Source organism: Halichoerus grypus, chromosome 1 (assembly GCF_964656455.1).
Source record: "Halichoerus grypus chromosome 1, mHalGry1.hap1.1, whole genome shotgun sequence".
NCBI lineage: Eukaryota > Metazoa > Chordata > Mammalia > Carnivora > Phocidae > Halichoerus > Halichoerus grypus.
Window position 1 is genome coordinate 143,547,012 of NC_135712.1, and position 15,122 is coordinate 143,562,133.

The 15,122-nt window shown below is 42.9% G+C and overlaps 1 protein-coding gene and 1 long non-coding RNA gene across 4 annotated transcripts in view; both read right to left on the reverse strand.

Annotated features, from left to right (window-relative positions):
• OSBPL10 (oxysterol binding protein like 10) overlaps window positions 1-15,122 on the reverse strand; it is a 307,935-nt gene that overhangs the window by 226,585 nt on the left and 66,228 nt on the right. The gene's annotated exons all lie outside the window — the stretch shown is intronic.
• Window positions 8,770-11,034, reverse strand: LOC144379974 (uncharacterized). Its single transcript, XR_013443591.1, has 2 exons — window positions 10,835-11,034; window positions 8,770-10,303 (listed from the first exon to the last, which is right to left on the reverse strand). It is a non-coding gene; the product is annotated as an uncharacterized LOC144379974 (long non-coding RNA).

Genomic DNA, 15,122 nt, shown 5'->3' on the forward strand with positions numbered 1-15,122 from the left:
AATGCTTGGAACAGTGTCCAGCCCATAGCAAGCACTATACACACACACACACATGTCAAGTAACATAAATTAAGGAAATATTTACCAGGTACTCCTTTTAAAAACCCTACACATGCTTCCTACATAGCTTATTTTTTCAAGGGCACATGCTTGTGATCACATACTGGCACATATGAGTTGTGACTTCCTATTGCTCAAATTACATGATGACAGCAAAACTTATCAATGTGCCAAAAAGCTTGTGGCAGTCCATTAAAGAGCACCAAGACAGAGAACCTGCTGACTGCTCATCTCAATAATAAGATCAGGCCTCAGGCGCCTGGCTGGCTCAGTCAAGAGAGCTTGTGACTCAGTCTCGAGGTCATGAGTTCAAGCCCCACATTGGGTGTACAGCTTACTCAATTAAAAAGTAATAATAAGGGGCGCCTGGGTGGCTCAGTGGGCTAAGCGTCTGCCTTCGGCTCAGGTCATGATCCCAGGGTCCTGGGATCGAGCCCCGCATCGGGCTCCCTGCTCCGCGGGAAGCCTGCTTCTCCCTCTGACCCTCCCCCGGCTCGTGCTCTCTCTCTCTCAAATAAATGAATAAAAAAAAAAACATAGAAAAAATAATTAATTAAATAATTTTAAAAACTAAAAAGTAATCATAATAAGTTAAGGCCTAATGAGAGAGGAGAATGGAAATTAATGAATATCAACCAAATTCCAAACATCGACTATATTTTCCAAATTGGGTTTGAAATCTCGATTACACCACCCCCGGAAAAAGTATCCAAGATTCCTCAGCAAGACCGTCAAACGTTCCCTGCCAAGAAACGATCCCTTGATTAACCGTTCTGGCTCCTCCCCTCACCTCAAACAAGGGAAAACCGGGAGAAAAAGAAGAATGAAGAGCTGTGTTTGCCACTGACGGGAATGATCCAGCCTGAATTTTGAGTGCCCGGTGCCACTGTTCAACCTTACGGATCGACACCGCTGTGAAGTGACATGAGTTTGGGGGTGTCCCCCGAGGCTGTTCTAGATTTCACAAATGGCACTGAAGACAGCATAGCCAAAGATGTGACCACGGACGGAGGGCGCGCCATCCCATCAGTCTGCCCTACGGATTATCTGCCACTTCTCTTGGCCAGACTCGAGCAAACAAAACAATCCCTTCACCACGAGGGAACCAAACTGCTAATGTCTTTTCGCTTGGTTCTTTGAATTTCTCAGCCTCCCCCCGCCTTCCCCGCCAACTGCCTCCTAAATTGTTTCTTGGAAAATATATCTGACCTCCCACTCCTACCAATCCCAGCCAGAAGTCGTCAGCTCTGTCACCAGCGGACTGATGGAGCTGAAACGGTGGGAAGTCATTTGGGGCAGTGGCTACTTCTGCTCCTTTACTATTCATTATTACTATTACTCATTACCAGTTACATGACTATCTCTGCCACCTAACCCGGAAACCCCTCTGGGGCCATGTCACTTGACAAAGCATCCCTCTGGGCCTGACCAGCATCGCACATATAGAGAAGGCTGTATTATACAGGGCCCAGGCTGAAAGATCAGTAAATTAAACCTTGTCCCTTCATTGTCACCATCCTCATTTGTCTATTATCACCACTGTCACAACCTGAATACAAAGCTGTTAAAGCCAAAATGATTCTCCATAAACAAGGACATTTTAGATACTCAATGAATATTTTTACAAGGCTCTGTGCCAGGATGGGAAAAAGTGTACAATCACTGATTCTGCATCTTATCCAGTGTACTTATCGCTGATCAAAGACCAGCCAATTAACAAAATAATCAATTCCCAATCATGCAGGACCTAATTTATCAATCTGGGGACCATCCTGAGCCTCCAGTCCTCTTCCCTCACTGGCCACTCCTCCACTCTGAGCAGGAAGAAAAGGTGAGGACCAGATCTGCCACGGATGGCTGACCGCTAGCAGATTTTACTCGCATTTCAGAAATAAAAGGGGCTGTACCTGATGGTGACAATGATGTTTCCAGATCATCCATGGCTAACAAAGAACTCATTGAAGTAAAACTTGATTTTGAAAAAGCATCACTGAAGTCATGGAAGACAGCTTGCCTGCCGAACCCACTTCTGCAGGTTTTATGTCGAGAGAACTTTTATGGCTCTAAGAAGCCCAACATTTCTCCAACCCTCTGGAGAAGCAGTAAAATTACACAGCCTGACTCTGAATTATTGATGTCATAATTTATGGAAAGGTCTCCATTAGGTCATAGGTCACACCCCAGATGCAATGCCATGTACCCACCCAAGGGTCTGTGACCGGGGATAAAAGCAATGTTGAACCTATCGTTCGTGAACATCCACTGTATGCAAGGTTTTAACCCAGATAAGGGGGGGGGTGGCTCCTGGAGGGCTCTGACACTAGAGAATCACTCCAGAACGATGCTCAAGTGAGGGGGTCAGAGAAGCAGGGAAGTCTGCAAAGAGCTGACTGCAATAGTCCAGGCAGAGATTTATGTACACAGATAATATATAACACGTATGGACAGGTCACATAGAAGGCTTTCCCTTCTTATTTTCCAGCACCCTAAAAAAGCCACCACCCCCTTCTCATCCACCTGTAGCCTGATAACTTGTTCCTCTATGAGCCGATTTAGAGGCAAGGTGGCCAGCCTAGGACAATGCCGCCAGGTGTTCTTCCTGCGCAAAGGGCCTGCTTGCATTTGCTGGGGCTCATTGGTGAGGAAGAGGTTAAGGAAAGGGCTGGACAGGAAAACCGGCACTGACTTGGGTCTCCTATCACTTTAGGCTGTTTGCTTGCCTCTAAACACTCTGTGATCCTCTGGGTTGTGGCAATCAATTCCCTGACATAATACTCCATTTCCATACGCCAGGATATTTTTTAAGTACCTGGCGGATATTGATCGGCTACAGATGATGGTGGCACTTTAGGGCAAGGAGCTGGAAAGAGAAGACGAGCAGCTCCCCCGGGGGCCGAGCAAGGCGCACAGCTTGATTTGGCTTTCACTTAACTGGTGATTAGTAACCAACAGGAAACCCTGAAATCACCTCTACAACAGCATCCGTCAGAGAGTGGAGCCTGCTCAAGGGCCCTCCGAAGACACCAGGTCGCTGGAGGGACATATGATCCGGAATAGAAAGAGGGATCTTAAAAGAATAGAATGTTGAAACATAGCTGGCATTCATCAGGATTCTTAATGATGGTGCTCATTCCTTTGCCTTTCTCTAGACTGAGCTACGAGAAACCTACCTCGAGGTTCGTGAATCAAGGAACTGGAGAGCTAACATCACCGGTCCCAACTGCAGGCTTGGCCCTCTGGTGGCATGTTTCCATAACCACCCTCCTTTATATTGGAATACTGATGTGACAGATAAATCATTTTATCACCAAGACCTGCAGTTTCTAAATAGCATTCTCTACCAAAAGAAATATATTGGCTTTCAGCCAGAATAGCACCTTGATTTGGTTTCTGGTCTTCTGTATTATATTTTGTGGGGCCACTTTTGAAGGCACCTGGAGCTTAGTCCCGGGAAAGAGAACTAGCATAATAGAAAATAAAAGACTCCATTAACTCTACGACTCTTGCGGCTAATGAAAGCTATTGCTGGTACAGCTCAAAGTTAAAAAAAAAAAAGGAAGAGGGAACATCTCACTAAATCGCCTCCTCTCAGCAAATTATTTCATTAGCAAAAAAATGCTAATTAACATTTCCACACTGACTCATTGGCTCAGCAGACCCACTCTGGCACCCCAGCAACTTCGGATCAAATGAGCGTGCTGTAACGTCCACAGACCCTCCGCGTCCACATTAGCTTTCTCTAATGTTGTGGGGCTACTCCCCACATCCCAGGCATAACAAATGCTACTTTGCCGTCTGTGAACTTCCCATCAATCTACTTGAATTGCTCCCACTCTGAACAGCAGCTTTGAAACCAACCACCTAACACCCTTAAAAAAAAAAAGAAGCTGAGAAGTTGAAGACACTCAAAAGGCAAGTTCTGGAGCACCCAAGAAGCTAGCTGCATTGGAGATGTGGAAGTCAACCAGTTGGCATCCTTGCTCTCCAGGCCTCAATATGGGGACAGAGACTTCAGTAATGGACAAGGCATTTGCAGAATTCAGAGGCCAGAAATCCAGAGACTCTCTCCCCCTGCTGAACTTCTTGGCAAACAGAATGTATGACAAATCAAAGGTGGTACTGAAATACTGCTCGGTCTTACATTGCAAAATGAAATGATCAGCCGTCATTTCCTTCAAATGAATCCATAAGCCTCCCCAGCCTTACAAATATTTATAGCATGCTTAAATTACCTTCCTAATAAACCACTTCATTAATTAAAGGGCCCCTACTTCCGTTATTCAAACCATTATGTAATCCAGCAGGCTCTCTTCTCAGGCATGGTCCAGAATAAAACGTTCTCCTGAATCAGAGAACATTGTTTCAAGGTCAGCCATATCCAGGCTGTTACTTTGATTCTTTTCACTACCATGGCACTGCAGGGTCCCTATTAGACACATCACCCCCAGGGGACTCAGATGTGGCCCACCCTGCTTCAGCCCTCTGCCTGAGGTAGAACTCTAAGGGCACACACAGCTGATAACGTCCAGGGCCTATGGCAGAGCTCCTAGAACAGGAGTCGGCAAATTTTCTGGGAAGGGCCAGAAAGTAAATACTTGAGGCTCAGTGTGCCATAGTCTCGGCTGCAGCTACCCCATTCTGTTGATGTGGTACTAAAATACCCATAGACCACAGTAAACAAATACCTGTGCCTGTGTCCCAATAAAACTTTATTTATGAAAAAGGCAATGGGCTGGATTTGGCAGATAATCTTGAAGCTACTGTTGTAGCTGACAAGGAAAGTGTTCTGAGCCTTTTATCACCTTTCCCAGGCCAGTGATTATAGGTGTTATGGTGAATCTCCATTTACCCTCATGGGAGTGGCAAACACCATTCAGCCTGGCGTAATACTTTCACCTCGACACCTTTCTTTTGCCTTGTTTGTGACATAAAGTACCGCAAGCAGGGAATATGCAAATGTCAGTCATTCTTCCTTTGTAAATATGGCTATCTTATGGAAATAGTTGACTTTGGCTGGCAGGCCTTGCTTATGAACACTGTCTTAACTTAATAATATGAAGAAATTCCAAGTGATAGAAGGTCAGGTCCCACTGGGAATTTTCCTACATGCCCCATGCAAACAAGCACTGATTAAAAGTGGTTAAGTCTGACGGTTGCAAAACAATAGGAATGTACTTAACACCACAGGTAGTTAAAATGCTTAGAAATGGTTAAAACAATTTATTTTATGTACTTTACCACAATAAAAAAGTATTTTCTAAAAACCTGTAAAAAGAAAAATATTGATAGTCACAGGAAAAAAAAATGGTAAACTGGAGGAAGAACTGGGAGTAGAGGAGTTCCAAATGGTGGAAACAAGCAATGTTTTCTAACCTTTTCAAATGAAATGCCAAGTTAAGGAACCCAAGAAGCTCTGGCCCTCCTCCAAGGCCAAAAATCAAGTTCATCCTACACATTTTCTTTATTGAAGCCTTTATATATTTTGAGTGTATCTCGCCTATGATGCTAAAATTCATTAGTCCACGATACACTGCTTCACTACAGTGAAAACTCTCAATAAAGCTGTCATCCAATGAAAGAATTTCAGCACCAAAAGGGACCTTGGAAGATATACCACTCGGCAGTTCTAACCTTTTCTCGCCACATCGGGCATGATGCATGGTGTTCATGAGCATGATGAATAACAAGAGATCCACACCCATGGTTTGCTCACGCCATTTCCCTCTCTGGTGCTCAGGAAAGTGTTTCAGAGGACAAGTAAGAGTGGCATTATTTTATGAATAACCTTGAATCCAGTCTAGTTTTCCTTTTATGTAAGTCATTAGCAAACTTGGATATCTTACTTGTGTGTGTATACATATGGACACATGCCCAAACACCCACATATGTAATAGCATGAGTGAAAACTGGTATATGATTCAATTTAACCAGAATTCTTAAAATACCTTCTGGGGTCGATATGACCTAAACTCTGTGCTTTTAATTTATACCAAGTAGCTGAGGGAACTTAAGTAACTTCCACAGAGCCCACATAGGTCTTTACACATCGGTCAGAAGGTGGAAATGGCCGAATGTGTACTAGTTTTATAAATCCAAATAGAAAAGCAAAATCAAACAGTTCGACTTCTCTGTGCATGTATTAATTTCGGCTACAGGCTAGCTGATAACAACTTAGAAAACTGGCAAGACAAAATGAACAAAACACTATATAGATATAGATATAGATAAAGATACTGATATAGATATAGATAGCTAGATCAAACTCTGAAGATTTTAGTTGTTACTGAAAGAAGCAAATGTATTCAGTACCCAAATGTATAATATGTGGTTCTATGCCCCTAATTTTGTCACATTTCTACCCACCCAAATCTAGGAGAGTGGAGGGATTCTCACATTCTTGAAAAATCGAGAACCAAGCAGAGACTTGTCTTAGTCTATTCGGACTGCTGTAACAAAGTACCACAGGCTGGGCGGCTTATAAACAGAAATTTATTTCTCACAGTTCTGGAGGCTAGGAAGTCCACGGTCAAGGCACCTGCAGAGTCATGGCGAGAAACCGTGTCCTGGTTCATAGATGGCAGTCTTTGTGCTGGGTCCTCACATGGTGTAAGGGGAAAGGGACCTCTCTGAGGTCTCTTTTATAAGAGCACTAATCTAATTCAGGAAGGGTCCACCCTTGTGACCTCATCACCTCCCCAAGGCTCCACCTCCCAACACCATCACACTGGGGAGGTTTCCACATGTGAATTTGGGAGGGGAGATGGGGGACACAATCATTCAGTCCCTGGCAAAACCATAACCATTCATTCCTTTGGTGTTTAAAGCCAGTCCCAAAGCTAGCTCAGTTGTCTCCCTGGAGTAGCACTGCCCAAAGTGTTTGTATGTTGATAGGTGTCAGTGAATAAAAGGGGGCGATCAACAGCTAAGTTTGAGAAACCCAGCCAAACTGAAACTGAACGAAGCATCAGTTTCATTACTGTGACTTATCAGAGAAGAAATATGCTGGTGCTCATTGTCTAGCCCCACAAGGATATGGCAGCAGGGAGTGTTAGCAACCATAAGAAGTTTTTCAGGCAGGGGTGCCTGGGTGGCTCAGTCAGTTAAGCGGCTGACTCTTGGTTTTGGCTCAGGTCATGATCTCAGAGTTGTGAGATCGAGCCCTGGGTCAGGCCGTGCTCAGTGGAGAGTCTGCTTGTGATTCTCTCCCTCTCCCTGTGCCCCTCCCCCTGCTTGCTTTCTCTCTCTCTAAAAGAAACGAATAAATAAAAAATCTTTTTTAAAAAATAGTAAAGGGGCACCTGGGTGGCTCAGTTGGTTAAGTGACTGCCTTCGGCTCAGGTCATGATCCTGGGGTCCTGGGATCGAGCCCCGCATCGGGCTCCCTGCTCAGCGGGAAGCCTGCTTCTCCCTCTCCCACTCCCCGTGCTTGTGTTCCCTCTTTCACTGTCTCTCTCTCTCTCTGTGTCAATTAAATAAATAAATAAAATCTTTAAAAAAAATAGTAAAAAAAAAAAGTTTTTGGGGGCAGTGCATCTCATGGAACCAGTGTTCCATGGAACTCACTTTGGGAAATGTCATAGGAAAAATATATCCAAGATAGGACTCTCATTTCCCAATATGTGGAATTATTTGAGCCCGGCACTCTAGCCTTCAGTATCAAGTTTTTCTAGTTTCCTGGAGTCTAAATAGGAAGACTATTAGGATCCATGTGAACCACTACAACTATGCTATGTAATGAGGCACTAGCCACATGCAGCTACTTAACTCACATTGATTAAAATTAAATAAAATTTAAAATCAGTTCTCCAGTCATGCCAACCACATTTCAAGTGCTCAATAGTGACATATGGCTACTGGCTACTGTATTGGGCAGCATGCCTATGGATCATTTCCATCACTGCAGAATGTTCTAAGAGACAGAACTACACTAGAATATAAGCTCCTGTGTTCAGGGAGGTGTCTGTTGTGTTTTCTTCCGTATCCGCAGCTGCATCCAGCCCAGTGCTCTGAACACAGCATTTTTGCATAAATAGTTGTTGAATAGTAACAGGAAAAAAATTGCCATGAATAAGACTTGCCCTGCTCTGCAGTTACCCTAACCACTCCCTCCCCTCCCAATTCCTGTCCTCAAATTCTCTGGTGACCAACCACGCAACATCACCTCCACATGAATGGACCTTGAGGGTATTATGCTCTATGAAATAAGTCAGAGAAAGACCAATGTTGTATGATCTCACTTATATGTGGACCCCAAAAAAACCAAACTTGGGGCACCTGAGTGGCTCAGTCAGTTAAGCGTCTGCCTTCGGCTCAGGTCATGATCCCAGGGTCCTGGGATCGAGCCCCTCATCGGGCTCCCTGCTCAGCAGGAAGCTTGCTTCTCCCTTTCCCTCTGCCCCTCCCCCTGCTTGTGCTCTCTCTCTCTCTCTCTCCATCAAATAAATTTTAAAAATCTTTTAAAAAAGTTATTAAACAAACCAAACTCACAGAAAGAGTAGACTGGTGGTTACCAGGGCTAGGGGGTAGGAGAAATGCAGGGATACTGGTCAAAGAGTACAAACTTTGAGATATAAGATGAGAAAGTTCTGGAGATCTAATATACAGCATGGTGCCTATAGTTAACAGTACAGCATTACATACTTGAAAGTTTCTAAGTGAGTAGATCTTAACTGTTCTCACCACAAAACAAATAAAAACCAATTACATGAGTGATAGACGCATTAGGTAACCTTAGTATAGTAACCATTTTGCAATATATACAAACTGTCACATAGTACAAATCATCACACAGTACATTTTAAATCTACACAATGTTATATGTCAATTATATCTCAATAAAGCTGGAAAAAAGTATCTCCTCGGCATGAATCCAGCAATGTCTCCAGTAAGCCGGTAACTAATGCAGAGTAAGTTTTTATTTCCTGTCATCGACATTGTTCAAAGTCTATCAAAAAGGCTAAAACACACAGTTCAACTCAGAGGGCCTACAATTCTAGAACATTTTAAAATTATTCAACACACAAAAGCCAAGGTGCATATGTTACACATCTTCCTGCTCATACATTTCCTCAATTCTAAAGTAAGAATAAAATGTTCCTTAACACTTTGTCTTCCTGGGTGGGTAGATTTGGCTGGTGTAGGGAGGGTGTCACCCCCTGCCTCTAAATACAGGGGGATCCAGTTTAACAAGAGACCTGTTGGAAGCATTAGGATGCCTTTGTTCTCATGAGCAGAGCACACGCCAGATACCTTACACCTTCTTTGTGCACCAAACCTCCCCGTAAATTGACTCAGCCTTTTACCACCACCCCAAAAAATGAACATTTTCCACAGTCCACAGCGCTGCAGTATGCTAATCAGTGCAATAAAGATGTAAATGTTTGCTCCACTCAATACTCTTACAGATTGAAGTGGACATTTTCACAATCACCTTTCTCCCCTAACATAAAAGCTCTATAAATCCGTGATTAATTACTTCTCAGGCACCTGTTAATCTCCCTCTTTCCAAAGAACAAAACCAAAATCAGTGGGTTTTTGTCTTCTTGCCAAAGAACTCAATAGTGTTGATTCGTCTACCTTGCCCTTTCCTGAAAATGGTGGCTTATCTCTCCTTTTGCATTTTATTTTCACTCTTCTGTTTAACAAATGTTTTTATTGTAAGCCTCAACTCCACGGTTTTTCAGTGGAGACTAAATATACGTGATTATATACATCTCTTTTGCTCTAGTATTTAGATTTTGAGAAATCTATTTCAAGCCTCTCCAAAAGCATTAATTCTAAATAATGTGAGGCTCTGTCTCCTTGCATCACGTTACTTCGCTTGTGCACATCAATAATGTGACTCCGGGAAGGAGGGCAACAGGACACTGGAGAGTAAGAGAAGACAAAGCTGGAGTCACTGCAGCTGGGGCTCAGTATCCCCCAGGGTCATGAAGTCACAGGAGAGGTCTTCGGCAGCCATGTCAGGTGGGAGGGGGCAAGGGCCCGGGAAAGGAATGACAACCCAGAGCCTCTCCTAACCTGCTGTAACTGGTTAACTACCAGCCAAAGGATAAAAACCTAAACCTCCCACCCATTAGGAAGCCTTGTAAACCAGCCAGCCAGCTCCGCAGATTTGAAGCACCTTCACAGGACAAACAGACCTAGTATGCTGACAGCAATCAATCCGTACGTCAAAGCACATAACCTTGACTGAGCTAAGGCAGGCTCTCTTCTTCTTGGTATTGAGTAGGATTGTGGCGTTCTGTAGAAGATATAAAAATAAGCCTAAAGATCATAAGGAAATAAATTTAAAGCCCATATCCTCAATGTTTGCACCAGTTTTGGGAAGAGGTTAAGTTCTGAGTTAGTTCATGAACACTTTTCAGGTGTTTGAAACATTTAAGAAAATCTGTTCTGCTAAATGGATATATGTGATTTATTAATTCTCAAGAGTTACTGAAACACTGCGGATGACTTTGCTCCTTGGTTTTCTTATCAGCCTTAGTGAAGGTATTTGAAAGAAACAGATTCTTTAAATTTGTGATTATAGTTTCAAATGTAAAAGGAGTCTGATTAAATTTGTAAGATGCTAATAAAAGCCTTAAGAACGTTAATTTGTTAAATTTAGAAGTTAAGTGTTAGTTGATAAATAAGTAAAACCACTTCTACCATAAAAATTGACAGTTTATGAATAAAATAATATCCACAAGTTGAGATTAAGGTTTAAGAAATACTACGTGTTAAAATTTACAATTTTAATAAACTGAGTAATAACTGAACAAGAACAACTAACCATAAATATTCCCTTCCAAGCATAAAAGTCGTCCTTGGAGGGGCGCCTGAGTGGCTCAGTCGTTAAGCATCTGCCTTCGGCTCAGGTCATGATCCCAGGGTCCTGGGATCGAGCCCCGCATCGGGCTCCCTGCTCGGTGGGAAGCCTGCTTCTCCCTCTCCCACTCCCCCTGCTTGTGTTCCTGCTCTCGCTGTGTCTCTCTCTGTCAAATAAATAAATAAAATTAAAAAAAAAAAAAAAAAGTCATCCTTGGTGAGTAAAAACACACTGACAATTCACTTAGCTGTCATGTTATTATTTTAAACCTTCTTTTGGGGTTTTTTGAAAATACTAATAATAAACTAACTGCTGGTTGCCAGAGGAGAGGCGGGTGGGAGGATGGGTGAAACAGGTGAAGGGGAGTAAGAATACACTTATCATGATGAGCACTGAGTAATGTATAAAATTGCTGAATCACTCTATTGTACACCTGAAACTAATATAACACCATGTGCTAATTACACTTGAATTTAAAATAAATAAATAAATAAAAATAAATAAAAAGCCAGTGTCAAAAACATAGTCATAATAACAAAGTATAAGACAGCAATACAAGTCCCCTGAAAAATTAAATAAGCCCTCCTAGAAGACAGAGGCTAGAGCTGTTTTTTATCTAAGCATTTGGAATGGAAAATCCTCTCAGAAACGAAAAGCATTAACAAGATGGTCAGGTGGTATCACCGCTGGAGCCCTGCCCAACAGGAAGGAACCGGAAGTAAGCAAGTCCCTGTCCCACTGCCTCCTACTAGGTGGCCAAACCTGTATGGATGAGGGTTGGCAAAGTCAGTGGGTACAGCAGACCAGGCAAAACCAGGGTCACAGGGGCACTCCCAACCTCGTTCATAATGCCATGTGGAAGACAGACCCACGAATGCTAGATGATCTAATTCTTCCAGAAAATTCTGAACCGTGATGTTTACATATATACAACCAGATTTTTAAGTGAAAGCATTTGATTTTTAAATCATGACAACTAATGACTGAAAACATTTACACAAGCAAAACAAAACACATAGGTGGGCCACAAATGGCCTATCCAAGGCCTATCTGTGGCTTCTGATCTATGGAATGAAGTTAAACTCCACAGGGAGCCTCTTATAACCTGATCCTGCCCGCCTACCAACCCCAGCCCGATCCCTCCCTAGGTCAAACGTCCTGCAACTCCTAAAGATGATTCCATGCCCTAACTCTGGGCCTTTGCTCATCCTACACCTTCTATGCAGAATGCCCTGACCTGCCCACCTGACAAGATAACCTCTTTCATGGACTCTGTTCTACCCCCAGGTAGGTTCAAGGGAGAACATATTCCCTTCTCTTGGAAATTTTGAATTGGAGACACAGATAATCAAGGTAGGCATCTGACTAGAAGGGAATATCATTATCAAAGGCCCATGGGAGGCAGTTCACAAATAAGAATGGCTTCCAGACTGTGTCTCCAAAAGTGCTTGCTGAGTAAATGGGGATCACTATCCTGGGCTTAGGAAAACAAGGTTGTACAACACACACAAGGCAGGTCTAGCCACCACATGACCAGGCAGTGCAGGAAGCCTGAGCAAATGCACTTTTTATTGGAGGATAATGGCATCAAGAGCACAGATTGCAACATATGGAGGGCCCATCAAGGTAATACATCTTAGCTATCATAATTATCCTCTACTTGATTCCAAAGGGAAATCCAACTTCCTATACCTCCCAGAGCGGAAGCATAATCACCATATGCTCTGAATAGCTGGTCATCCTCAGTAGGTACTCACCTAAGAGATTCAAATATAAAGAATTTAAAAAATGAGAAGTGGAAAACATAAAACTAGAGAGAAGGTACACAGAGTAGTGGCTCCCAACAGTTTAGGAGGAAAAGGGGAGAGATACAGAGATGCATATGGGGCATTTTAGGGTAGTAAAACTATTCTGTGTGATACTATAATGCTGGATATTGACATGCATTTGTCAAAACCCCATACAGCTGTACCACCCAAACGGTGAACCTTGACAGTCTGCGAATTAAGAAAGGACATCATGTAGAAGGTCATGGGATCCCAGGAAAGAATCCTGCCTGGCAAGACAATTCTAACTATTACAAATGTATGAAACAACCTCGCTAAAGGGAGTGGGGGAAAGGTACTGGCCCAAGTAACTTTGGAAATGAGTGTAAGACTAAAGGCGCAAGAAATAACACCTAAGCACTGTGCTCTCGCTGACAAAGTTGTTTCCCATGGGGGTATAGGTTAACATGCTGATACTGCCATGTATATACACTGGAATTGAACAACTAAGTAAATGGACATCAGAGGATATAAACCAAGTTTCTCGCTGTTGAAGAGGGAGTTTCCAAATAAACAAGAGGAGTCTAGAATGATCCATGAGGTAATGGGGACATCAGTATGTTGGGGACATCAGTATGCTCAACATACTCATGCATAGATACAGATGGTTACACATGGAAAAATACATACATCCATATGTATATATGTAGGTTAACATACATACATTTTTTCCTTTGTCAGCTGAGAGGACATCCCTACAGGAATCAGCACACCCAGCACCCAGATCTTGGTCGATAGTACCGTTCTCCAATAAAAGGCTCCTGTGAGAAATGGGCTGATTCTAGGACTGGGGCAGGAAATACACAAGGTGAGCCTGGAGGGTCTGACAGTGCCAGAAAGTAAGGAAATGCTCAAAAACAAACCAAAAAAGGCCACAATGGTGGGGGCATGTGAACGTGACACAGAAGCCCACTGAAAGAGTTTCCAATGGCCAAACCTGGCACACGTTTAGCAACAAAAGAAAGTAGTTTTGGACCATAACCCAAAGTAAAAAGCAGATACTGGTGATTCCATACTGACATGAATAAATGAATGAATGGAGGAAAAGAGACAAAGCTCCCATGCAGAAGAAATCCCAATAAATAATGTAAATACTCCTCTCTCAAGGAAGTAGAGCCACACTCCCCACTCCTTAAGTGTGAGCTGCATATAGTGACTTCCCTTCAAAGAGCACAGTATGGGAAGGGCAGGGAAAGCACAGTTTTTCAGTGGAGAAACCTGACCGACATGACTCCAGCCAGGTTGTTAGTTAAACAGCAACAGGTTTAAATCCTGTAGATAATCGTACCCCTGACATGATGGAATGAAAATGGCACTTGACCTCTGTGGTCTTCCTCTCAAACCCAGAACCCCATCTCATCATGAAAAAAACATCAAGCAAATTCCAGTAAGGGGCCTCCTACAGTATACTGCCCAGCAGTCCTCAGAAATGACCAAGTCAGCAAGGTCAAGGAAAGTCGGAGAGAGACATGGTCACAGTCAACAGGAGCCTAAGGAGGCAGGACTAACCATGAGAGACTATGGACTCTGAGAAACAAACTGAGGGTTCTAGAGGGAAGGGGGGTGGGGGATGGCTTAGCCTGGTGATGGGTATTAAAGAGGGCATGTATTGAATGGAGCACTGGGTGCTATACGCAAACAATGAATCATGGAACACTACATCAAAATAAATAAATAAATAAATAAATAAATAAGAAAAAAATAAATAAATAGAAAAATAAATAAATAAATGTAATGTGGTACATGCAGGATGGGATTCTGGAACGGAAAAAGAACATAAGGCAAAAAAAAAAAAAAAACTAAAGCAACCTGAATAAACTATATACTTTAGTTAATAATAAGGTGTCAGTATTGGTTCATTAACTGTAACAAATGTACCACATTAACATAAGATGTTAATAATAGAGAAACTCTGGGGGTGGAGGGGGGGCATGCAGGAACTGTCTGTACTATCTGCTTCATTTTCCTGTAAATCTGAAACTGTTCTAAAAATAAATAAATGAAATTGATTAGTTTTTTTAAAAAGTGGGAGGAAAGAGGAGAAAGGCACACCCAGGACTCGGGGGGTTCGTTTTCGGAGAGGGTGACGGTGATCTGGTCGCCCCGCTGGCTTCGCGTGTGGCTCTGTCCCGCTGGGGTGGAATGTTCCTCTCAGCCCTGCACACAGATCCGGACAAAACCTCATTAACTCTAAGAGGTAGCTGCTAGCAATCAGCGACAAGAAATTTCTAGAGCACAAAAGAAAAGCTATTTTAAGGGATCCCAGGGATTTCCAGACTAAAATCTCAAGCAGTTAATGTGAGGGTTTCACAGGATGTAAAAACCACTTGGGGCTTTTAAGGAGCAACTAAAAACGCAAGGAAACCCTCACACAAGCACTTCACAAAGCAAGAACAAGGGGCAAGGTCCAGGACCATAAATGACTA